Genomic DNA, 26,779 nt, shown 5'->3' with positions numbered 1-26,779 from the left:
GCTAACCATTGCGCAACGGAAGCCGAAAAGTTAAATGTTCGTCAGGTATTGTGGGAAAACTCTGACTTTTTACGTTACAACTGAGACCTCACAACACCGCTCCCAGATGGGCTCGAACCACCAACCTTTCGGTTAACAGCCGAACGCGCTAACCATTGCGCCACGGAAGCCCAAAAATTAAATGGCCGTCAGGTATTGATGAAAAAACTTTGACTTTTTACGTAACATCTGAAACCTCACAGCACCGCTCCCGGATGGGCTCGAACCACCAAGGTTTCGGTTAACAGCCAAACGCGCTAATCATTGCGCAACGGAAGCCCAAAAATTAAATGTTCGTCAGGTATTGTGGAAAAGCTCTGAATTTTTACGTTACATCTGAGACCTCACAACACCGCTCCCAAATGGGCTCGAACCACCAACCTTTCGGTTAACAGCCGAATGCGCTAATTATTGCGCCACGGAAGCCCGAAAATTAAATGGTCGTCAGGTATTGTTGAAAAACTTTGGCTTTTTACGTTACATTTGAGATCTCACAACACCGCTCCCGGGTGCGCTCGAACCATTAACCTTTCGATTAACAGCCGAACGCGGTATTCATTAAGTCACGGAAGCTCAGAAACTAAATGGTTGTCAGGTATTGTGGAAAAACTTTGACTTTTTACGTAACATCTGAAACCTCACAGCACCGCTCCCGGGTGTGCTCGAACCACCAACCTTTCGGTTAACAGCTGAACGCGCTAGCCATTGCGCCACGGAAGCCCAAAAATTAAATGGTCGCCAGGTATTGTTGAAAAACTTTGGCTTTTTACGTTAAATTTGAGACCCCACAACACCTCTCCCGGGTGGGCTCGAACCACCAACCTTTCGGTTAACAGCCGAACGCGCTAACCATCGCCCCAGGGAAGCCTAAAAATTAAATGGTCGTCACGTATTGTTGAAAAACTTTGGCTTTTTACGTTACATATGAGATCTCACAACACCGTTCCCGGGTGGGCTCGAACCACCAACCTTTCGGTTAGCAGCCTAACGCGCTAACCATTGAGCCACGGAAGCTCAGAAATTAAATGTTCGTCAGGTATTGTGGGAAAACTCTGACTTTTTACGTTACATCTGAGACCTCACAATACCGCTCCCGGATGGGCTCGAAACAACAAGCTTTCGGTTAACAGCCAAACGCGCTAACCATTGCGCAACGGAAGCCCAAAAATTAAATGTTCGTCAGGTATTGTGGAAACGCTCTGAATTTTTACGTTACATCTGAGACCTCACAACACCGCTCCCAGATGGGCTCGAACCACCAACCTTTCGGTTAACAGGCGAACGCGCTAACCATTGCGCCACGGAAGCTCAGAAATTAAATGGTAGTCAGGTATTGTGGGAAAACTCCGACTTTTTATGCTACAACTGAAACCTCACAATACCGCTCCCGGGTGTGCTCGAACCACCAACCTTTCGGTTAACAGCTGAACGCGCTAGCCATTGCGCCACGGAAGCCCAAAAATTAAATGGTCGCCAGGTATTGTTGAAAAACTTTGGCTTTTTACGTTAAATTTGAGACCCCACAACACCTCTCCCGGGTGGGCTCGAACCACCAACCTTTCGGTTAACAGCCGAACGCGCTAACCATCGCCCCAGGGAAGCCTAAAAATTAAATGGTCGTCACGTATTGTTGAAAAACTTTGGCTTTTTACGTTACATATGAGATCTCACAACACCGTTCCCGGGTGGGCTCGAACCACCAACCTTTCGGTTAGCAGCCTAACGCGCTAACCATTGAGCCACGGAAGCTCAGAAATTAAATGTTCGTCAGGTATTGTGGGAAAACTCTGACTTTTTACGTTACATCTGAGACCTCACAATACCGCTCCCGGGTGTGCTCGAACCACCAACCTTTCGGTTAACAGCTGAACGCGCTAGCCATTGCGCCACGGAAGCCCAAAAATTAAATGGTCGCCAGGTATTGTTGAAAAACTTTGGCTTTTTACGTTAAATTTGAGACCCCACAACACCTCTCCCGGGTGGGCTCGAACCACCAACCTTTCGGTTAACAGCCGAACGCGCTAACCATCGCCCCAGGGAAGCCTAAAAATTAAATGGTCGTCACGTATTGTTGAAAAACTTTGGCTTTTTACGTTACATATGAGATCTCACAACACCGTTCCCGGGTGGGCTCGAACCACCAACCTTTCGGTTAGCAGCCTAACGCGCTAACCATTGAGCCACGGAAGCTCAGAAATTAAATGTTCGTCAGGTATTGTGGGAAAACTCTGACTTTTTACGTTACATCTGAGACCTCACAATACCGCTCCCGGATGGGCTCGAAACACCAAGCTTTCGGTTAACAGCCAAACGCGCTAACCATTGCGCAACGGAAGCCCAAAAATTAAATGTTCGTCAGGTATTGTGGAAACGCTCTGAATTTTTACGTTACATCTGAGACCTCACAACACCGCTCCCAGATGGGCTCGAACCACCAACCTTTCGGTTAACAGGCGAACGCGCTAACCATTGCGCCACGGAAGCTCAGAAATTAAATGGTAGTCAGGTATTGTGGAAAACTTATGACTTTTTATGCTACAACTGAAACCCCACAACACCTCTCCCGGGTGGGCTCGAACCACCAACCTTTCGGTTAACAGCCGAACGCGGTATTCATTGAGCCAAGGAAGCTCTGAAATTAAATAGTCGTCAGGTATTGTGGAAAAACTTTGACTTTTTACGTAACACCTTAAACCTCACAGCACCGCTCCCGGGTGTGCTCGAACCACCAACCTTTCGGTTAAGAGCTGAACGCGCTATCCATTGCGCCACGGAAGCCCAAAAATTAAATGGTCGCCAGGTATTGTTGAAAAACTTTGGCTTTTTACGTTACATCTGAGATGTCACAACACCGCTCCCGGGTGGGCTCGAACCACCAACCTTTCGGTTAACAGCCAATTGCGCTAACCATTGCGCAACGGAAGCCGAAAAGTTAAATGTTCGTCAGGTATTGTGGAAAAACTCTGACTTTTTACGTTACAACTGAGACCTCACAACACCGCTCCCGGATGGGCTCGAACCACCTACCTTTCGGTTAACAGCCAAACGCGCTAACCATTGCGCAACGCAAGCCCAAATATTCAATGTTCGTCAGGTATTGTCGAAAAACTCTGAATTTTTACGTTACATCTGAGACCTCACAACACCGCTCCCAGATGGGCTCGAACCACCAACCTTTCGGTTAACAGCCGAACGCGCTAACCATTGCGCCACGGAAGCCCAAAAATTAAATGGTAGTCAGGTATTGTGGGAAAACTCCGACTTTTTATGCTACAACTGAAACCTCACAATACCGCTCCCGGGTGTGCTCGAACCACCAACCTTTCGGTTAACAGCTGAACGCGCTAGCCATTGCGCCACGGAAGCCCAAAAATTAAATGGTCGCCAGGTATTGTTGAAAAACTTTGGCTTTTTACGTTAAATTTGAGACCCCACAACACCTCTCCCGGGTGGGCTCGAACCACCAACCTTTCGGTTAACAGCCGAACGCGCTAACCATCGCCCCAGGGAAGCCTAAAAATTAAATGGTCGTCACGTATTGTTGAAAAACTTTGGCTTTTTACGTTACATATGAGATCTCACAACACCGTTCCCGGGTGGGCTCGAACCACCAACCTTTCGGTTAGCAGCCTAACGCGCTAACCATTGAGCCACGGAAGCTCAGAAATTAAATGTTCGTCAGGTATTGTGGGAAAACTCTGACTTTTTACGTTACATCTGAGACCTCACAATACCGCTCCCGGGTGTGCTCGAACCACCAACCTTTCGGTTAACAGCTGAACGCGCTAGCCATTGCGCCAAGGAAGCCCAAAAATTAAATGGTCGCCAGGTATTGTTGAAAAACTTTGGCTTTTTACGTTAAATTTGAGACCCCCAACACCTCTCCCGGGTGGGCTCGAACCACCAACCTTTCGGTTAACAGCCGAACGCGCTAACCATCGCCCCAGGGAAGCCTAAAACTTAAATGGTCGTCACGTATTGTTGAAAAACTTTGGCTTTTTACGTTACATATGAGATCTCACAACACCGTTCCCGGGTGGGCTCGAACCACCAACCTTTCGGTTAGCAGCCTAACGCGCTAACCATTGAGCCACGGAAGCTCAGAAATTAAATGTTCGTCAGGTATTGTGGGAAAACTCTGACTTTTTACGTTACATCTGAGACCTCACAATACCGCTCCCGGATGGGCTCGAAACACCAAGCTTTCGGTTAACAGCCAAACGCGCTAACCATTGCGCAACGGAAGCCCAAAAATTAAATGTTCGTCAGGTATTGTGGAAACGCTCTGAATTTTTACGTTACATCTGAGACCTCACAACACCGCTCCCAGATGGGCTCGAACCACCAACCTTTCGGTTAACAGGCGAACGCGCTAACCATTGCGCCACGGAAGCTCAGAAATTAAATGGTAGTCAGGTATTGTGGAAAACTTATGACTTTTTATGCTACAACTGAAACCCCACAACACCTCTCCCGGGTGGGCTCGAACCACCAACCTTTCGGTTAACAGCCGAACGCGGTATTCATTGAGCCAAGGAAGCTCTGAAATTAAATAGTCGTCAGGTATTGTGGAAAAACTTTGACTTTTTACGTAACATCTTAAACCTCACAGCACCGCTCCCGGGTGTGCTCGAACCACCAACCTTTCGGTTATTAGCTGAACGCGCTATCCATTGCGCCACGGAAGCCCAAAAATTAAATGGTCGCCAGGTATTGTTGAAAAACTTTGGCTTTTTACGTTACATCTGAGATGTCACAACACCGCTCCTGGGTGGGCTCGAACCACCAACCTTTCGGTTAACAGCCAATTGCGCTAACCATTGCGCAACGGAAGCCGAAAAGTTAAATGTTCGTCAGGTATTGTGGAAAAACTCTGACTTTTTACGTTACAACTGAGACCTCACAACACCGCTCCCGGATGGGCTCGAACCACCTACCTTTCGGTTAACAGCCAAACGCGCTAACCATTGCGCAACGCAAGCCCAAATATTCAATGTTCGTCAGGTATTGTCGAAAAACTCTGAATTTTTACGTTACATCTGAGACCTCACAACACCGCTCCCAGATGGGCTCGAACCACCAACCTTTCGGTTAACAGCCGAACGCGCTAACCATTGCGCCACGGAAGCCCAAAAATTAAATGGTCGTCAGGTATTGATGAAAAAACTTTGACTTTTTACGTAACATCTGAAACCTCACAGCACCGCTCCCGGATGGGCTCGAACCACCAACCTTTCGGTTAACAGCCGAACGCGGTATTCATTGAGCCACGGAAGCTCTGAAATTAAATAGTCGTCAGGTATTGTGGAAAAACTTTGACTTTTTACGTAACATCTTAAACCTCACAGCACCGCTCCCGGGTGTGCTCGAACCATCAACCTTTCGGTTAACAGCCGAACATGCTAACCATTGCGCCACGGAAGCCCAAAAATTAAATGGTCGTCAGGTATTTTGAAAAACTTTGGCTTTTTACGTTACATTTGAGATCTCACAACACCGCTTCCGGGTGCGCTCGAACCACCAACCTTTCGGTTAACAGCCGAAAGCGCTATTCATTAAGTCACGGTAGCTCAGAAATTAAATGGTTGTCAGGTATTGTGGAAAACTTATGACTTTTTATGGTACAACTGAGACCCCACAACACCTCTCCCGGGTGGGCTCGAACCACCAACCTTTCGGTTAACAGCCGAACGCGGTATTCATTGAGCCACGGAAGCTCTGAAATCAAATAGTCGTCAGGTATTGTGGAAAAACTTTGACTTTTTACGTAACATCTGAAACCTCACACCACCGCTCCCGGGTGGGCTCGAACCACCAACCTTTCGGTTAACAGCCGACCGCGCTAGCCATTGAGCCACGGAATCTCAGAAATTAAATGGTCTTCCGGTATTGAGGAAAAACTATGACTTTTACGTTACTTATAAAACTTAACACCAACGTTCCCGGGTGGGCTTGAGCCACCAACCTTTCCGATAACAGCCGAACGAGCAGAAAATCCGCCACAGAAGCCCGGAAAATGAATGGTCGTCAGGTATTGTGGAAAAACTTTGACTTTATACGTCACATCTGAGACCTCACAACACCACTCGCGGATGGGCTCGAACCACCAACCTTTCGATTAACAGCCGAACGCACTAAGCATTCCGCCACGGAAGCCCAAAAATTAAATGGTCGTCAGGTATTGTGGAGAAACTTTGGCTTTTTACGTTACATTTGAGATGTCACAACACCGCTCCCGGGTGGGCTCGAACCACCAACCTTTCGGTTAACAGCAAAACGAGCTAACCATTGCGCAACGGAAGCCCAAAAATTAGATGTTCGTCAGGTATTGTGGGAAAACTCCGACTTTTTACGTTACATCTGAAACCTCACAATACCGCTCCCGGATGGGCTCGAACCACCAAGCTTTCGGTTAACAGCCAAACGCGCTAATCATTGCGCAACGGAAGCCCAAAAATTAAATGTTCGTCAGGTATTGTGGAAAAGCTCTGAATTTTTACGTTACATCTGAGACCTCACAACACCGCTCCCAAATGGGCTCGAACCACCAACCTTTCGGTTAACAGCCGAACGCGGTATTCATTGAGCCACGGAAGCTCTGAAATCAAATAGTCGTCAGGTATTGTGGAAAAACTTTGACTTTTTACGTAACATCTGAAACCTCACAGCACCGCTCCCGGGTGGGCTTGAGCCACCAACCTTTCCGATAACAGCCGAACGAGCTGAAAATCCGCCACAGAAGCCCGGAAAATGAATGGTCTTCAGGTATTTGGAAAAACTTTGACTTTTTACGTCACATCTGAGACCTCACAACACCACTCGCGGATGGGCTCGAACCACCAACCTTTCGATTAACAGCCGAACGCACTAAGCATTCCGCCACGGAAGCCCAAAAATTAAATGGTCGTCAGGTATTGTGGAGAAACTTTGGCTTTTTACGTTACATTTGAGATGTCACAACACCGCTCCCGGGTGGGCTCGAATCACCAACCTTTCGGTTAACAGCAAAACGCGCTAACCATTGCGCAACGGAAGCCCATAAATTAGATGTTCGTCAGGCATTGTGGGAAAACTCCGACTTTTTACGTTACATCTGAAACCTCACAATACCGCTCCCGGATGGGCTCGAACCACCAAGCTTTCGGTTAACAGCCAAACGCGCTAATCATTGCGCAACGGAAGCCCAAAAATTAAATGGTAGTCAGGTATTGTGGAAAACTTATGACTTTTTATGCTACAACTGAAACCCCACAACACCTCTCCCGGGTGGGCTCGAACCACCAACCTTTCGGTTAACAGCCGAACGCGGTATTCATTGAGCCAAGGAAGCTCTGAAATTAAATAGTCGTCAGGTATTGTGGAAAAACTTTGACTTTTTACGTAACATCTTAAACCTCACAGCACCGCTCCCGGGTGTGCTCGAACCACCAACCTTTCGGTTAACAGCTGAACGCGCTATCCATTGCGCCACGGAAGCCCAAAAATTAAATGGTCGCCAGGTATTGTTGAAAAACTTTGGCTTTTTACGTTACATCTGAGATGTCACAACACCGCTCCCGGGTGGGCTCGAACCACCAACCTTTCGGTTAACAGCCAATTGCGCTAACCATTGCGCAACGGAAGCCGAAAAGTTAAATGTTCGTCAGGTATTGTGGGAAAACTCTGACTTTTTACGTTACAACTGAGACCTCACAACACCGCTCCCGCATGGGCTCGAACCACCTACCTTTCGGTTAACAGCCAAACGCGCTAACCATTGCGCAACGCAAGCCCAAATATTCAATGTTCGTCAGGTATTGTCGAAAAACTCTGAATTTTTACGTTACATCAGAGACCTCACAACACCGCTCCCAGATGGGCTCGAACCACCAACCTTTCGGTTAACAGCCGAACGCGCTAACCATTGCGCCACGGAAGCCCAAAAATTAAATGGTCGTCAGGTATTGATGAAAAAACTTTGACTTTTTACGTAACATCTGAAACCTCACAGCACCGCTCCCGGATGGGCTCGAACCACCAACCTTTCGGTTAACAGCCGAACGCCGGTATTCATTGAGCCACGGAAGCTCTGAAATTAAATAGTCGTCAGGTATTGTGGAAAAACTATGACTTTTACGTTACTTATAAAACTTAACACCATCGTTCCCGGGTGGGCTTGAGCCACCAACCTTTCCGATAACAGCCGAACGAGCTGAAAATCCGCCACAGAAGCCCGGAAAATGAATGGTCGTCAGGTATTGTGGAAAAACTTTGACTTTATACGTCACATCTGAGACCTCACAACACCACTCGCGGGTGTGCTCGAACCATCAACCTTTCGGTTAACAGCCGAACATGCTAACCATTGCGCCACGGAAGCCCAAAAATTAAATGGTCGTCAGGTATTTTGAAAAACTTTGGCTTTTTACGTTACATTTGAGATCTCACAACACCGCTTCCGGGTGCGCTCGAACCACCAACCTTTCGGTTAACAGCCGAAAGCGCTATTCATTAAGTCACTTTAGCTCAGAAATTAAATGGTTGTCAGGTATTGTGGAAAACTTATGACTTTTTATGGTACAACTGAGACCCCACAACACCTCTCCCGGGTGGGCTCGAACCACCAACCTTTCGGTTAACAGCCGAACGCGGTATTCATTGAGCCACGGAAGCTCTGAAATCAAATAGTCGTCAGGTATTGTGGAAAAACTTTGACTTTTTACGTAACATCTGAAACCTCACAGCACCGCTCCCGGGTGGGCTCGAACCTCCAACCTTTCGGTTAACAGCCGACCGCGCTAGCCATTGAGCCACGGAATCTCAGGAATTAAATGGTCTTCCGGTATTGAGGAAAAACTATGACTTTTACGTTACTTATAAAACTTAACACGAACGTTCCCGGGTGGGCTTGAGACACCAACCTTTCCGATAACAGCCGAAATAGCTGAAAATCCGCCACAGAAGCCCGGAAAATGAATGGTCGTCAGGTATTGTGGAAAAACTTTGACTTTATACGTCACATCTGAGACCTCACAACACCACTCGCGGATGGGCTCGAACCACCAACCTTTCGATTAACAGCCGAACGCACTAAGCATTCCGCCACGGAAGCCCAAAAATTAAATAATCGTCAGGTATTGTGGAGAAACTTTGGCTTTTTACGTTACATTTGAGATGTCACAACACCGCTCTCGGGTGGGCTCGAACCACCAACCTTTCGGTTAACAGCAAAACGAGCTAACCATTGCGCAACGGAAGCCCAAAAATTAGATGTTCGTCAGGTATTGTGGGAAAACTCCGACTTTTTACGTTACATCTGAAACCTCACAATACCGCTACCGGATGGGCTCGAACCACCAAGCTTTCGGTTAACAGCCAAACGCGCTAATCATTGCGCAACGGAAGCCCAAAAATTAAATGTTCGTCAGGTATTGTGGAAAAGCTCTGAATTTTTACGTTACATCTGAGACCTCACAACACCTCTCCCGGGTGGGCTCGAACCACCAACCTTTCGGTTAACAGCCGAACTCGGTATTCATTGAGCCACGGAAGCTCTGAAATCAAATAGTCGTCAGGTATTGTGGAAAAACTTTGACTTTATACGTCACATCTGAGACCTCACAACACCACTCGCGGATGGGCTCGAACCACCAACCTTTCGGTTAACAGCCAAATGCGCTAACCATTGCGCAACGGAAGCCTCAAAATTAAATGGTCGTCAGGTATTGTGGAAAAACTTTGGCTTTTTACGTTACATTTGAGATGTCACAACAACGCTCCCGGGTGGGCTCGAACCACCAACCTTTCGGTTAACAGCCAAACGCGCTAACCATTGCGCAACGGAAGCCCAAAAATTAAATGTTCGTCAGGTATTGTGGGAAAACTCTGACTTTTTACGTTACATCTGAGACCTCACAACACCGCTCGCGGATGGGCTCGAACCACCAACCTTTCGGTTAACAGCCGAACGCACTAAGCATTGCGCCACGGAAGCCCAAAAATTAAATGGTCGTCAGGTATTGTGGAAAAACTTTGGCTTTTTACGTTACATTTGAGATGTCACAACACCGCTCCCGGGTGGGCTCGAACCACCAACCTTTCGGTTAACAGCCAAACGCGCTAACCATTGCGCAACGGAAGCCGAAAAATTAAATGTTCGTCAGGTATTGTGGAAAAACTCTGAATTTTTACGTTACATCTGAGACCTCACAACACCGCTCGCGGATGGGCTCGAACCACCAACCTTTCGGTTTACAGCCGAACGCACTAAGCATTGCGCCACGGAAGCCCAAAAATTAAATGGTCGTCAGGTATTGTGGAAAAACTTTGGCTTTTTACGTTACATTTGAGATGTCACAACACCGCTCCCGGGTGGGCTCGAACCACCAACCTTTCGGTTAACAGCCAAACGCGCTAACCATTGCGCAACGCAAGCCCAAAAATTAAATGTTCGTCAGGTATTGTGGGAAAACTCTGACTTTTTACGTTACATCTGAGACCTCACAACACCGCTCCTAAATGGGCTCGAACCACCAACCTTTCGGTTAACAGCCGAACGCGCTAACCATTGCGCCACGGAAGCCCAAAAATTAAATGGCCGTCAGGTATTGTTGAAAAACTTTGGCTTTTTACGTTACATTGTCAGGTATTGTGGAAAACTTATGACTTTTTATGCTACAACTGAGACCCCACAACACCTCTCCCAGGAAGGCTCGAACCACCAACCTTTCGGTTAACAGCCGAACGCGGTATTCATTGAGCCACGGAAGCTCTGAAATTAAATAGTCGTCAGGTATTGTGGAAAAACTTTGGCTTTTTACGTTATATCTGAGATGTCACAACACCGCTCCCGGGTGGGCTCGAACCACCAACCTTTCGGTTAACAGCCAAACGCGCTAACCATTGCGCAACGGAAGCCGAAAAATTAAATGTTGGTCAGGTATTGTGGGAAAACTCTGACTTTTTACGTTACATCTGAGACCTCACAACACCGCTCGCGGATGGGCTCGAACCACCAACCTTTCGGTTAACAGCCGAACGCGCTAACCATTGCGCCACGGAAGCCCGAAAATTAAATGGTCGTCAGGTATTGTGGAAAAACTTTGGCTTTTTACGTTACATTTGAGATGTCACAACACCGCTCCCGGGTGGGCTCGAACCACCAACCTTTCGGTTAACAGCCAAACGCGCTAACCATTGCGCAACGGAAGCCCAAAAATTAAATGTTCGTCAGGTATTGTGGGAAATCTCTGACTTTTTACGTTACATCTGAGACCTCACAACACCGCTCCTAAATGGGCTCGAACCACCAACCTTTCGGTTAACAGCCGAACGCGCTAACCATTGCGCCACGGAAGCCCGAAAATTAAATGGTCGTCAGGTATTGTGGAAAAACTTTGGCTTTTTACGTTACATTTGAGATGTCACAACACCGCTCGCGGATGGGCTCGAACCACCAACCTTTCGGTTAACAGCCGAACGCGCTAACCATTGCGCCACGGAAGCCCGAAAATTAAATGGTCGTCAGGTATTGTGGAAAAACTTTAGCTTTTTACGTTACATTTGAGATGTCACAACACCGCTCGCGGATGGGCTCGAACCACCAACCTTTCGGTTAACAGCCGAACGCGCTAACCATTGCGCCACGGAAGCCCGAAAATTAAATGGTCGTCAGGTATTGTGGAAAAACTTTAGCTTTTTACGTTACATTTGAGATGTCACAACACCGCTCCCGGGTGGGCTCGAACCACCAACCTTTCGGTTAACAGCCAAACGCGCTAACCATTGCGCAACGGAAGCCGAAAAATTAAATGTTGGTCAGGTATTGTGGCAAAACTCTGACTTTTTACGTTACATCGGAGACCTCACAACACAGCTCCCGGATGGGCTCGAACCACCAACCTTTCGGTTAACAGCCAAACGCGCTAACCATTGCGCAACGCAAGCCCAAAAATTAAATGTTCGTCAGGTATTGTGGGAAAACTCTGACTTTTTACGTTACATCTGAGACCTCACAACACCGCTCCTAAATGGGCTCGAACCACCAACCTTTCGGTTAACAGCCGAACGCGCTAACTATTGCGCCACGGAAGCCCAAAAATTAAATGGCCGTCAGGTATTGTTGAAAAACTTTGGCTTTTTACGTTACATTGTCAGGTATTGTGGAAAACTTATGACTTTTTATGTTACAACTGAGACCCCACAACACCTCTCCCGGGAAGGCTCGAACCACCAACCTTTCGGTTAACAGCCGAACGCGGTATTCATTGATCCACGGAAGCTCTGAAATTAAATAGTCGTCAGGTATTGTGGAAAAACTTTGGCTTTTTACGTTATATCTGAGATGTCACAACACCGCTCCCGGGTGGGCTCGAACCACCAACCTTTCGGTTAACAGCCAAACGCGCTAACCATTGCGCAACGGAAGCCGAAAAATTAAATGTTGGTCAGGTATTGTGGGAAAACTCTGACTTTTTACGTTACATCTGAGACCTCACAACACCGCTCGCGGTCGCGGATGGGCTCGAAACACCAACCTTTCGGTTAACAGCCGAACGCGCTAATCATTGCGCCACGGAAGCCCGAAAATTAAATGGTCGTCAGGTATTGTGGAAAAACTTTGGCTTTTTACGTTACATTTGAGATGTCACAACACCGCTCCCGGGTGGGCTCGAACCACCAACCTTTCGGTTAACAGCCAAACGCGCTAACCATTGCGCAACGGAAGCCCAAGAATTAAATGTTCGTCAGGTATTGTGGGAAATCTCTGACTTTTTACGTTACATCTGAGACCTCACAACACCGCTCCTAAATGGGCTCGAACCACCAACCTTTCGGTTAACAGCCGAACGCGCTAACCACTGCGCCACGGAAGCCCGAAAATTAAATGGTCGTCAGGTATTGTGGAAAAACTTTGGCTTTTTACGTTACATTTGAGATGTCACAACACCGCTCGCGGATGGGCTCGAACCACCAACCTTTCGTTTAACAGCCAAACGCGCTAACCATTGCGCAACGGAAGCCCAAAAATTAAATGTTCGTCAGGTATTGTGGGAAATCTCTGACTTTTTACGTTACATCTGAGACCTCACAACACCGCTCCTAAATGGGCTCGAACCACCAACCTTTCGGATAACAGCCGAACGCGCTAACCATTGCGCCACGGAAGCCCGAAATTTAAATGGTCGTCAGGTATTGTGGAAAAACTTTGGCTTTTTACGTTACATTTGAGATGTCACAACACCGCTCCCGGGTGGGCTCGAACCACCAACCTTTCGGTTAACAGCCAAACGCGCTAACCATTGCGCAACGGAAGCCCAAAAATTAAATGTTCGTCAGGTATTGTGGGAAAACTCTGACTTTTTACGTTACATCTGAGATCTCAAAACCCCCCTCCCGGATGGGCTCGAACCACCAACCTTTCGGTTAACAGCCAAACGCGCTAACCATTGCGCAACGCAAGCCCAAAAATTAAATGTTCGTCAGGTATTGTGGAAAAACTCTGAATTTTTACGTTACATCTGAGACCTCACAACACCGCTCGCGGATGGGCTCGAACCACCAACCTTTCGGTTAACAGCCGAACGCACTAAGCATTGCGCCACGGAAGCCCAAAAATTAAATGGTCGTCAGGTATTGTGGAAAAACTCTGAATTTTTACGTTACATCTGAGACCTCACAACACCGCTCGCGGATGGGCTCGAACCACCAACCTTTCGGTTTACAGCCGAACGCACTAAGCATTGCGCCACGGAAGCCCAAAAATTAAATGGTCGTCAGGTATTGTGGAAAAACTTTGGCTTTTTACGTTACATTTGAGATGTCACAACACCGCTCCCGGGTGGGCTCGAACCACCAACCTTTCGGTTAACAGCCAAACGCGCTAACCATTGCGCAACGCAAGCCCAAAAATTAAATGTTCGTCAGGTATTGTGGGAAAACTCTGACTTTTTACGTTACATCTGAGACCTCACAACACCGCTCCTAAATGGGCTCGAACCACCAACCTTTCGGTTAACAGCCGAACGCGCTAACCATTGCGCCACGGAAGCCCAAAAATTAAATGGCCGTCAGGTATTGTTGAAAAACTTTGGCTTTTTACGTTACATTGTCAGGTATTGTGGAAAACTTATGACTTTTTATGCTACAACTGAGACCCCACAACACCTCTCCCAGGAAGGCTCGAACCACCAACCTTTCGGTTAACAGCCGAACGCGGTATTCATTGAGCCACGGAAGCTCTGAAATTAAATAGTCGTCAGGTATTGTGGAAAAACTTTGGCTTTTTACGTTATATCTGAGATGTCACAACACCGCTCCCGGGTGGGCTCGAACCACCAACCTTTCGGTTAACAGCCAAACGCGCTAACCATTGCGCAACGGAAGCCGAAAAATTAAATGTTGGTCAGGTATTGTGGGAAAACTCTGACTTTTTACGTTACATCTGAGACCTCACAACACCGCTCGCGGATGGGCTCGAACCACCAACCTTTCGGTTAACAGCCGAACGCGCTAACCATTGCGCCACGGAAGCCCGAAAATTAAATGGTCGTCAGGTATTGTGGAAAAACTTTGGCTTTTTACGTTACATTTGAGATGTCACAACACCGCTCCCGGGTGGGCTCGAACCACCAACCTTTCGGTTAACAGCCAAACGCGCTAACCATTGCGCAACGGAAGCCCAAAAATTAAATGTTCGTCAGGTATTGTGGGAAATCTCTGACTTTTTACGTTACATCTGAGACCTCACAACACCGCTCCTAAATGGGCTCGAACCACCAACCTTTCGGTTAACAGCCGAACGCGCTAACCATTGCGCCACGGAAGCCCGAAAATTAAATGGTCGTCAGGTATTGTGGAAAAACTTTGGCTTTTTACGTTACATTTGAGATGTCACAACACCGCTCGCGGATGGGCTCGAACCACCAACCTTTCGGTTAACAGCCAAACGCGCTAACCATTGCGCAACGCAAGCCCAAAAATTAAATGTTCGTCAGGTATTGTGGGAAAACTCTGACTTTTTACGTTACATCTGAGACCTCACAACACCGCTCCTAAATGGGCTCGAACCACCAACCTTTCGGTTAACAGCCGAACGCGCTAACCATTGCGCCACGGAAGCCCGAAAATTAAATGGTCGTCAGGTATTGTGGAAAAACTTTGGCTTTTTACGTTACATTTGAGATGTCACAACACCGCTCCCGGGTGGGCTCGAACCACCAACCTTTCGGTTAACAGCCAAACGCGCTAACCATTGCGCAACGCAAGCCCAAAAATTAAATGTTCGTCAGGTATTGTGGGAAAACTCTGACTTTTTACGTTACATCTGAGACCTCACAACACCGCTCCTAAATGGGCTCGAACCACCAACCTTTCGGTTAACAGCCGAACGCGCTAACCATTGCGCCACGGAAGCCCAAAAATTAAATGGCCGTCAGGTATTGTTGAAAAACTTTGGCTTTTTACGTTACATTGTCAGGTATTGTGGAAAACTTATGACTTTTTATGCTACAACTGAGACCCCACAACACCTCTCCCAGGAAGGCTCGAACCACCAACCTTTCGGTTAACAGCCGAACGCGGTATTCATTGAGCCACGGAAGCTCTGAAATTAAATAGTCGTCAGGTATTGTGGAAAAACTTTGGCTTTTTACGTTATATCTGAGATGTCACAACACCGCTCCCGGGTGGGCTCGAACCACCAACCTTTCGGTTAACAGCCAAACGCGCTAACCATTGCGCAACGGAAGCCGAAAAATTAAATGTTGGTCAGGTATTGTGGGAAAACTCTGACTTTTTACGTTACATCTGAGACCTCACAACACCGCTCGCGGATGGGCTCGAACCACCAACCTTTCGGTTAACAGCCGAACGCGCTAACCATTGCGCCACGGAAGCCCGAAAATTAAATGGTCGTCAGGTATTGTGGAAAAACTTTGGCTTTTTACGTTACATTTGAGATGTCACAACACCGCTCCCGGGTGGGCTCGAACCACCAACCTTTCGGTTAACAGCCAAACGCGCTAACCATTGCGCAACGGAAGCCCAAAAATTAAATGTTCGTCAGGTATTGTGGGAAATCTCTGACTTTTTACGTTACATCTGAGACCTCACAACACCGCTCCTAAATGGGCTCGAACCACCAACCTTTCGGTTAACAGCCGAACGCGCTAACCATTGCGCCACGGAAGCCCGAAAATTAAATGGTCGTCAGGTATTGTGGAAAAACTTTGGCTTTTTACGTTACATTTGAGATGTCACAACACCGCTCGCGGATGGGCTCGAACCACCAACCTTTCGGTTAACAGCCGAACGCGCTAACCATTGCGCCACGGAAGCCCGAAAATTAAATGGTCGTCAGGTATTGTGGAAAAACTTTGGCTTTTTACGTTACATTTGAGATGTCACAACACCGCTCGCGGATGGGCTCGAACCACCAACCTTTCGGTTAACAGCCGAACGCGCTAACCATTGCGCCACGGAAGCCCGAAAATTAAATGGTCGTCAGGTAATGTGGAAAAACTTTGGCTTTTTACGTTACATTTGAGATGTCACAACACCGCTCCCGGGTGGGCTCGAACCACCAACCTTTCGGTTAACAGCCAAACGCGCTAACCATTGCGCAACGGAAGCCGAAAAATTAAATGTTGGTCAGGTATTGTGGCAAAACTCTGACTTTTTACGTTACATCGGAGACCTCACAACACAGCTCCCGGATGGGCTCGAACCACCAACCTTTCGGTTAACAGCCAAACGCGCTAACCATTGCGCAACGCAAGCCCAAAAATTAAATGTTCGTCAGGTATTGTGGGAAAACTCTGACTTTTTACGTTACATCTGAGACCTCACAACACCGCTCCTAAATGGGCTCGAACCACCAACCTTTCGGTTAACAGCCGAACGCGCTAACCATTGCGCCACGGAAGCCCGAAAATTAAATGGTCGTCAGGTATTGTGGAAAAACTTTGGCTTTTTACGTTACATTTGAGATGTCACAACACCGCTCCCGGGTGGGCTCGAACCACCAACCTTTCGGTTAACAGCCAAACGCGCTAACCATTGCGCAACGCAAGCCCAAAAATTAAATGTTCGTCAGGTATTGTGGGAAAACTCTGACTTTTTACGTTACATCTGAGACCTCACAACACCGCTCCTAAATGGGCTCGAACCACCAACCTTTCGGTTAACAGCCGAACGCGCTAACCATTGCGCCACGGAAGCCCAAAAATTAAATGGCCGTCAGGTATTGTTGAAAAACTTTGGCTTTTTACGTTACATTGTCAGGTATTGTGGAAAACTTATGACTTTTTATGCTACAACTGAGACCCCACAACACCTCTCCCAGGAAGGCTCGAACCACCAACCTTTCGGTTAACAGCCGAACGCGGTATTCATTGAGCCACGGAAGCTCTGAAATTAAATAGTCGTCAGGTATTGTGGAAAAACTTTGGCTTTTTACGTTATATCTGAGATGTCACAACACCGCTCCCGGGTGGGCTCGAACCACCAACCTTTCGGTTAACAGCCAAACGCGCTAACCATTGCGCAACGGAAGCCGAAAAATTAAATGTTGGTCAGGTATTGTGGGAAAACTCTGACTTTTTACGTTACATCTGAGACCTCACAACACCGCTCGCGGATGGGCTCGAACCACCAACCTTTCGGTTAACAGCCGAACGCGCTAACCATTGCGCCACGGAAGCCCGAAAATTAAATGGTCGTCAGGTATTGTGGAAAAACTTTGGCTTTTTACGTTACATTTGAGATGTCACAACACCGCTCCCGGGTGGGCTCGAACCACCAACCTTTCGGTTAACAGCCAAACGCGCTAACCATTGCGCAACGGAAGCCGAAAAATTAAATGTTGGTCAGGTATTGTGGCAAAACTCTGACTTTTTACGTTACATCGGAGACCTCACAACACAGCTCCCGGATGGGCTCGAACCACCAACCTTTCGGTTAACAGCCAAACGCGCTAACCATTGCGCAACGCAAGCCCAAAAATTAAATGTTCGTCAGGTATTGTGGGAAAACTCTGACTTTTTACGTTACATCTGAGACCTCACAACACCGCTCCTAAATGGGCTCGAACCACCAACCTTTCGGTTAACAGCCGAACGCGCTAACCATTGCGCCACGGAAGCCCGAAAATTAAATGGTCGTCAGGTATTGTGGAAAAACTTTGGCTTTTTACGTTACATTTGAGATGTCACAACACCGCTCCCGGGTGGGCTCGAACCACCAACCTTTCGGTTAACAGCCAAACGCGCTAACCATTGCGCAACGGAAGCCCAAAAATTAAATGTTCGTCAGGTATTGTGGGAAATCTCTGACTTTTTACGTTACATCTGAGACCTCACAACACCGCTCCTAAATGGGCTCGAACCACCAACCTTTCGGTTAACAGCCGAACGCGCTAACCATTGCGCCACGGAAGCCCGAAAATTAAATGGTCGTCAGGTATTGTGGAAAAACTTTGGCTTTTTACGTTACATTTGAGATGTCACAACACCGCTCGCGGATGGGCTCGAACCACCAACCTTTCGGTTAACAGCCGAACGCGCTAACCATTGCGCCACGGAAGCCCGAAAATTAAATGGTCGTCAGGTATTGTGGAAAAACTTTGGCTTTTTACGTTACATTTGAGATGTCACAACACCGCTCGCGGATGGGCTCGAACCACCAACCTTTCGGTTAACAGCCGAACGCGCTAACCATTGCGCCACGGAAGCCCGAAAATTAAATGGTCGTCAGGTAATGTGGAAAAACTTTGGCTTTTTACGTTACATTTGAGATGTCACAACACCGCTCCCGGGTGGGCTCGAACCACCAACCTTTCGGTTAACAGCCAAACGCGCTAACCATTGCGCAACGGAAGCCGAAAAATTAAATGTTGGTCAGGTATTGTGGCAAAACTCTGACTTTTTACGTTACATCGGAGACCTCACAACACAGCTCCCGGATGGGCTCGAACCACCAACCTTTCGGTTAACAGCCAAACGCGCTAACCATTGCGCAACGCAAGCCCAAAAATTAAATGTTCGTCAGGTATTGTGGGAAAACTCTGACTTTTTACGTTACATCTGAGACCTCACAACACCGCTCCTAAATGGGCTCGAACCACCAACCTTTCGGTTAACAGCCGAACGCGCTAACTATTGCGCCACGGAAGCCCAAAAATTAAATGGCCGTCAGGTATTGTTGAAAAACTTTGGCTTTTTACGTTACATTGTCAGGTATTGTGGAAAACTTATGACTTTTTATGCTACAACTGAGACCCCACAACACCTCTCCCGGGAAGGCTCGAACCACCAACCTTTCGGTTAACAGCCGAACGCGGTATTCATTGATCCACGGAAGCTCTGAAATTAAATAGTCGTCAGGTATTGTGGAAAAACTTTGGCTTTTTACGTTATATCTGAGATGTCACAACACCGCTCCCGGGTGGGCTCGAACCACCAACCTTTCGGTTAACAGCCAAACGCGCTAACCATTGCGCAACGGAAGCCGAAAAATTAAATGTTGGTCAGGTATTGTGGGAAAACTCTGACTTTTTACGTTACATCTGAGACCTCACAACACCGCTCGCGGATGGGCTCGAAACACCAACCTTTCGGTTAACAGCCGAACGCGCTAATCATTGCGCCACGGAAGCCCGAAAATTAAATGGTCGTCAGGTATTGTGGAAAAACTTTGGCTTTTTACGTTACATTTGAGATGTCACAACACCGCTCCCGGGTGGGCTCGAACCACCAACCTTTCGGTTAACAGCCAAACGCGCTAACCATTGCGCAACGGAAGCCCAAAAATTAAATGTTCGTCAGGTATTGTGGGAAATCTCTGACTTTTTACGTTACATCTGAGACCTCACAACACCGCTCCTAAATGGGCTCGAACCACCAACCTTTCGGTTAACAGCCGAACGCGCTAACCACTGCGCCACGGAAGCCCGAAAATTAAATGGTCGTCAGGTATTGTGGAAAAACTTTGGCTTTTTACGTTACATTTGAGATGTCACAACACCGCTCGCGGATGGGCTCGAACCACCAACCTTTCGTTTAACAGCCAAACGCGCTAACCATTGCGCAACGGAAGCCCAAAAATTAAATGTTCGTCAGGTATTGTGGGAAATCTCTGACTTTTTACGTTACATCTGAGACCTCACAACACCGCTCCTAAATGGGCTCGAACCACCAACCTTTCGGATAACAGCCGAACGCGCTAACCATTGCGCCACGGAAGCCCGAAATTTAAATGGTCGTCAGGTATTGTGGAAAAACTTTGGCTTTTTACGTTACATTTGAGATGTCACAACACCGCTCCCGGGTGGGCTCGAACCACCAACCTTTCGGTTAACAGCCAAACGCGCTAACCATTGCGCAACGGAAGCCCAAAAATTAAATGTTCGTCAGGTATTGTGGGAAAACTCTGACTTTTTACGTTACATCTGAGATCTCAAAACCCCCCTCCCGGATGGGCTCGAACCACCAACCTTTCGGTTAACAGCCAAACGCGCTAACCATTGCGCAACGCAAGCCCAAAAATTAAATGTTCGTCAGGTATTGTGGAAAAACTCTGAATTTTTACGTTACATCTGAGACCTCACAACACCGCTCGCGGATGGGCTCGAACCACCAACCTTTCGGTTAACAGCCGAACGCACTAAGCATTGCGCCACGGAAGCCCAAAAATTAAATGGTCGTCAGGTATTGTGGAAAAACTTTGGCTTTTTACATTACATTTGAGATGTCACAACACCGCTCCCGGGTGGGCTCGAACCACCAACCTTTCGGTTAACAGCCAAACGCGCTAACCATTGCGCAACGGAAGCCGAAAAATTAAATGTTGGTCAGGTATTGTGGCAAAACTCTGACTTTTTACGTTACATCGGAGACCTCACAACACAGCTCCCGGATGGGCTCGAACCACCAACCTTTCGGTTAACAGCCAAACGCGCTAACCATTGCGCAACGCAAGCCCAAAAATTAAATGTTCGTCAGGTATTGTGGGAAAACTCTGACTTTTTACGTTACATCTGAGACCTCACAACACCGCTCCTAAATGGGCTCGAACCACCAACCTTTCGGTTAACAGCCGAACGAGCTAACCATTGCGCCACGGAAGCCCAAAAATTAAATGGCCGTCAGGTATTGTTGAAAAACTTTGGCTTTTTACGTTACATTGTCAGGTATTGTGGAAAACTTATGACTTTTTATGCTACAACTGAGACCCCACAACACCGCTCCCGGGTGGGCTCGAACCACCAACCTTTCGGTTAACAGCCAAACGCGCTAACCATTGCGCAACGGAAGCCGAAAAATTAAATGTTGGTCAGGTATTGTGGGAAAACTCTGACTTTTTACGTTACATCTGAGACCTCACAACACCGCTCGCGGATGGGCTCGAAACACCAACCTTTCGGTTAACAGCCGAACGCGCTAACCATTGCGCCACGGAAGCCCGAAAATTAAATGGTCGTCAGGTATTGTGGAAAAACTTTGGCTTTTTACGTTACATTTGAGATGTCACAACACCGCTCCCGGGTGGGCTCGAACCACCAACCTTTCGGTTAACAGCCAAACGCGCTAACCATTGCGCAACGGAAGCCCAAAAATTAAATGTTCGTCAGGTATTGTGGGAAATCTCTGACTTTTTACGTTACATCTGAGACCTCACAACACCGCTCCTAAATGGGCTCGAACCACCAACCTTTCGGTTAGAAGCCGAACGCGCTAACCATTGCGCCACGGAAGCCCGAAAATTAAATGGTCGTCAGGTATTGTGGAAAAACTTTGGCTTTTTACGTTACATTTGAGATGTCACAACACCGCTCGCGGATGGGCTCGAACCACCAACCTTTCGGTTAACAGCCGAACGCGCTAACCATTGCGCCACGGAAGCCCGAAAATTAAATGGTCGTCAGGTATTGTGGAAAAACTTTGGCTTTTTACGTTACATTTGAGATGTCACAACACCGCTCCCGGGTGGGCTCGAACCACCAACCTTTCGTTTAACAGCCAAACGCGCTAACCATTGCGCAACGGAAGCCCAAAAATTAAATGTTCGTCAGGTATTGTGGGAAATCTCTTACTTTTTACGTTACATTTGAGATGTCACAACACCGCTCGCGGATGGGCTCGAACCACCAACCTTTCGGTTAACAGCCGAACGCGCTAACCATTGCGCCACGGAAGCCCGAAAATTAAATGGTCGTCAGGTATTGTGGAAAAACTTTGGCTTTTTACGTTACATTTGAGATGTCACAACACCGCTCCCGGGTGGGCTCGAACCACCAACCTTTCGTTTAACAGCCAAACGCGCTAACCATTGCGCAACGGAAGCCCAAAAATTAAATGTTCGTCAGGTATTGTGGGAAATCTCTTACTTTTTACGTTACATCTGAGACCTCACAACACCGCTCCTAAATGGGCTCGAACCACCAACCTTTCGGTTAACAGCCGAACGCGCTAACCATTGCGCCACGGAAGCCCAAAAATTAAATGGCCGTCAGGTATTGTTGAAACACTTTGGCTTTTTACGTTACATTGTCAGGTATTGTGGAAAACTTATGACTTTTTATGCTACATTTGAGACCCCACAACACCTCTCCCGGGAAGGCTCGAACCACCAACCTTTCGGTTAACAGCCGAACGCGGTATTCATTGAGCCACGGAAGCTCTGAAATTAAATAGTCGTCAGGTATTGTGGAAAAACTTTGGCTTTTAACGTTACATTTGAGATGTCACAACACCGCTCCCGGGTGGGCTCGAACCACCAACCTTTCGTTTAACAGCCAAACGCGCTAACCATTGCGCAACGGAAGCCCAAAAATTAAATGGTCGTCAGGTATTGTGGAAAAACTTTGGCTTTTTACGTTACATTTGAGATGTCACAACACCGCTCCCGGGTGGGCTCGAACCACCAACCTTTCGTTTAACAGCCAAACGCGCTAACCATTGCGCAACGGAAGCCCAAAAATTAAATGTTCGTCAGGTATTGTGGGAAATCTCTTACTTTTTACGTTACATCTGAGACCTCACAACACCGCTCCTAAATGGGCTCGAACCACCAACCTTTCGGTTAACAGCCGAACGCGCTAACCATTGCGCCACGGAAGCCCGAAAATTAAATGGTCGTCAGGTATTGTGGAAAAACTTTGGCTTTTTACGTTACATTTGAGATGTCACAACACCGCTCCCGGGTGGGCTCGAACCACCAACCTTTCGTTTAACAGCCAAACGCGCTAACAATTGCGCAACGGAAGCCCAATAATTAAATGTTCGTCAGGTATTGTGGGAAATCTCTTACTTTTTACGTTACATCTGAGACCTCACAACACCGCTCCTAAATGGGCTCGAACCACCAACCTTTCGGTTAACAGCCAAACGCGCTAACCATTGCGCAACGCAAGCCCAAAAATTAAATGTTCGTCAGGTATTGTGGAAAAACTCTGAATTTTTACGTTACATCTGAGACCTCACAACACCGCTCGCGGATGGGCTCGAACCACCAACCTTTCGGTTAACAGCCGAACGCACTAAGCATTGCGCCACGGAAGCCCAAAAATTAAATGGTCGTCAGGTATTGTGGAAAAACTTTGGCTTTTTACGTTACATTTGAGATGTCACAACACCGCTCCCGGGTGGGCTCGAGCCACCACCCTTTCGGTTAACAACCAAACGCGCTAACCTTTGCGCAACGGAAGCCCAAAAATTAAATGTTCGTCAGGTATTGTGGAAAAACACTGACTTTGTACGTTACATCTGAGACCCCACAACACCGCTCCCGGATGGGCTCGAACCACCAACCTTTCGGTTAACATCCGAACGCTCTAACAATTGCGCCACGGAAGCCTAAAAATTAAATGGTCGTCAGATATTGTGGAAAAACTCTGGCTTTTTACGTTACATTTGAGATGTCACAACACCGCTCCCGGGTGGGCTCGAACCACCAACCTTTCGGTTAACAGCCAAACGCGCTAACCATTGCGCAACGGAAGCCGTAAAATTAAATGTTGGTCAGGTATTGTGGGAAAACTCTGACTTTTTACGTTACATCTGAGATCTCACAACACCGCTCCCGGATGGGCTCGAACTACCAACCTTTCGGTTAACAGCCGAACGCGCTAACCATTGCGCAACGCGAGCCCAAAAATTAAATGTTCGTCAGGTATTGTGGAAAAACTCTGAATTTTTACGTTACATCTGAGACCTCACAACACCGCTCGCGGATGGGCTCGAACCACCAACCTTTCGGTTAACAGCCGAACGCACTAAGCATTGCGCCACGGAAGCCCAAAAATTAAATGGTCGTCAGGTATTGTGGAAAAACACTGACTTTGTACGTTACATCTGAGACCCCACAACACCTCTCCCGGGTGGGCTCGAACCACCAACCTTTCGGTTAACAGCCGAACGCGGTATTCATTGAGCCACGGAAGCTCTGAAATCAAATAGTCGTCAGGTATTGTGGAAAAACTTTGACTTTTTACGTAACATCTGAAACCTCACACCACCGCTCCCGGGTGGGCTCGAACCACCAACCTTTCGGTTAACAGCCGACCGCGCTAGCCATTGAGCCACGGAATCTCAGAAATTAAATGGTCTTCCGGTATTGAGGAAAAACTATGACTTTTACGTTACTTATAAAACTTAACACCAACGTTCCCGGGTGGGCTTGAGCCACCAACCTTTCCGATAACAGCCGAACGAGCTGAAAATGCGCCACAGAATCCCGGAAATTGAATGGTCGTCAGGTATTTTGGAAAAACTTTCACTTGTTACGTCACATCTGAGACCTCACAACAACGCTCCCGGGTGGGCTCGAACCACCAACCTTTCGGTTAACAGCCGAACGCGCTAACCATTGAGCCACGGAATCTCAGAAATTAATTGGTCTTCAGGTATTGTGGTAAACTATGACTTTTTACGTTACATTTGAGATGTCACAACACCGCTCCCGGGTGGGCTCGAACCACCAACCTTTCGTTTAACAGCCAAACGCGCTAACCATTGCGCAACGGAAGCCCAAAAATTAAATGTTCGTCAGGTATTGTGGGAAATCTCTTACTTTTTACGTTACATTTGAGATGTCACAACACCGCTCCCGGGTGGGCTCGAACCACCAACCTTTCGGTTAACAGCCAAACGCGCTAACCATTGCGCAACGGAAGCCCAAAAATTAAATGTTCGTCAGGTATTGTGGGAAAACTCTGACTTTTTACGTTACATCTGAGACCTCACAACACCGCTCCTAAATGGGCTCGAACCACCAACCTTTCGGTTAACAGCCGAACGCGCTAACCATTGCGCCACGGAAGCCCAAAAATTAAATGGCCGTCAGGTATTGTTGAAACACTTTGGCTTTTTACGTTACATTGTCAGGTATTGTGGAAAACTTATGACTTTTTATGCTACAACTGAGACCCCACAACACCTCTCCCGGGAAGGCTCGAACCACCAACCTTTCGGTTAACAGCCGAACGCGGTATTCATTGAGCCACGGAAGCTCTGAAATTAAATAGTCGTCTGGTATTGTGGAAAAACTTTGACTTTTTACGTAACATCTTAAACCTCACAGCACCGCTCCCGGGGGTGCTTGAACCACCAACCTTTCGGTTAACAGCTGAACGCGCTATCCATTGCGCCACGGAAGCTCAAAAATTAAATGGTCGCCAGGTATTGTTGAAAAACTTTGGCTTTTTACGTTACATTTGATATCTCACAAAACCGCTCCCGGGTGCGCTCCAACCACCAACCTTTCGGTTAACAGCCGAACGCGGTATTCATTAAGTCACGGAAGCCGAAAAATTAAATGTTGGTCAGGTATTGTGGGAAAACTCAAACTTTTTACGTTACATCTGAGATCTCACAACACCGCTCCCGGATGGGCTCGAACCACCAACCTTTCGGTTAACAGCCAAACGCGCTAACCATTGCGCAACGAGAGCCCAAAAATTAAATGTTCGTCAGGTATTGTGGAAAAACTCTGAGTTTTTACGTTACATCTGAGACCTCACAACACCGCTCGCGGATGGGCTCGAACCACCAACCTTTCGGTTAACAGCCGAACGCACTAAGCATTGCGCCACGGAAGCCCAAAAATTAAATGGTCGTCAGGTATTGTGGAAAAACACTGACTTTGTACGTTACATCTGAGACCTCACAACACCGCTCCCGGATGGGCTCGAACCACCAACCTTTCGGTTAACAACCGAACGCTCTAACCATTGCGCCACGGAAGCCTAAAATTAAATGGTCGTCAGATATTGTGGAAAAACTCTGGCTTTTTACGTTACATTTGAGATGTCACAACACCGCTCGCGGGTGGGCTCGAACCACCAACCTTTCGGTTAACAGCCGAACTCGGTATTCATTGAGCCACGGAAGCTCTGAAATTAAATAGTCGTCAGGTATTGTGGAAAAAATGACTTTTTACGTAACATCTGAAATCTCACAGCACCGCTCCCGGATGGGCCCGAACCACCAACCTTTCGGTTAACAGCCGAACGCGCTAGCCATTGCGCCACGGAAGCTCAGAAATTAAACGGTTGTCAGGTATTGTGGAAAACTTATGACTTTTTACGCTACATCTGAGACCCCACAACACCTCTCCCGGGTGGGCTCAAACCACCAACCTTTCGGTTAACAGCTGAACGCGCTCACCATTGCGCCACTGAAGCCCAAAAATTAAATGGTCGTCAGGTATTGTGGACAGTGATGGGCGCGCTCCTTAAAGCTCCGCTCACTAGGAGTATTTTGAG

The 26,779-nt window shown here is 47.5% G+C and overlaps 8 non-coding genes across 8 annotated transcripts; all 8 read right to left on the bottom strand.

Annotated features, from left to right (window-relative positions):
* Positions 1-980: 980 nt before the first annotated feature.
* On the bottom strand, positions 981-1,053 carry TRNAS-GCU (transfer RNA serine (anticodon GCU)). The gene has a single exon. It is a non-coding gene; the product is annotated as a tRNA-Ser (tRNA).
* A 662-nt stretch (positions 1,054-1,715) lies between these two features.
* Positions 1,716-1,788, bottom strand: TRNAS-GCU (transfer RNA serine (anticodon GCU)). Its single transcript has one exon. It is a non-coding gene; the product is annotated as a tRNA-Ser (tRNA).
* Positions 1,789-2,156: 368 nt separating this feature from the next.
* On the bottom strand, positions 2,157-2,229 carry TRNAS-GCU (transfer RNA serine (anticodon GCU)). The gene has a single exon. It is a non-coding gene; the product is annotated as a tRNA-Ser (tRNA).
* Positions 2,230-2,744: 515 nt separating this feature from the next.
* Positions 2,745-2,817, bottom strand: TRNAK-CUU (transfer RNA lysine (anticodon CUU)). Its single transcript has one exon. It is a non-coding gene; the product is annotated as a tRNA-Lys (tRNA).
* An 809-nt stretch (positions 2,818-3,626) lies between these two features.
* Positions 3,627-3,699, bottom strand: TRNAS-GCU (transfer RNA serine (anticodon GCU)). The gene has a single exon. It is a non-coding gene; the product is annotated as a tRNA-Ser (tRNA).
* Positions 3,700-4,066: 367 nt separating this feature from the next.
* TRNAS-GCU (transfer RNA serine (anticodon GCU)) lies at positions 4,067-4,139 on the bottom strand. Its single transcript has one exon. It is a non-coding gene; the product is annotated as a tRNA-Ser (tRNA).
* A 515-nt stretch (positions 4,140-4,654) lies between these two features.
* Positions 4,655-4,727, bottom strand: TRNAI-AAU (transfer RNA isoleucine (anticodon AAU)). The gene has a single exon. It is a non-coding gene; the product is annotated as a tRNA-Ile (tRNA).
* A 16,971-nt stretch (positions 4,728-21,698) lies between these two features.
* TRNAR-UCU (transfer RNA arginine (anticodon UCU)) lies at positions 21,699-21,771 on the bottom strand. Its single transcript has one exon. It is a non-coding gene; the product is annotated as a tRNA-Arg (tRNA).
* Between the last annotated feature and the right edge of the window lie 5,008 nt (positions 21,772-26,779).

The sequence above is a fragment of the Phalangium opilio genome, unplaced genomic scaffold (genome assembly GCF_054372755.1).
Source record: "Phalangium opilio isolate 3A_F unplaced genomic scaffold, DU_Popi_V2 ptg000003l_1, whole genome shotgun sequence".
NCBI lineage: Eukaryota > Metazoa > Arthropoda > Arachnida > Opiliones > Phalangiidae > Phalangium > Phalangium opilio.
Note: the sequence above shows the minus strand (reverse complement) of the source record. Positions and strands in the feature narration are given on the sequence as shown.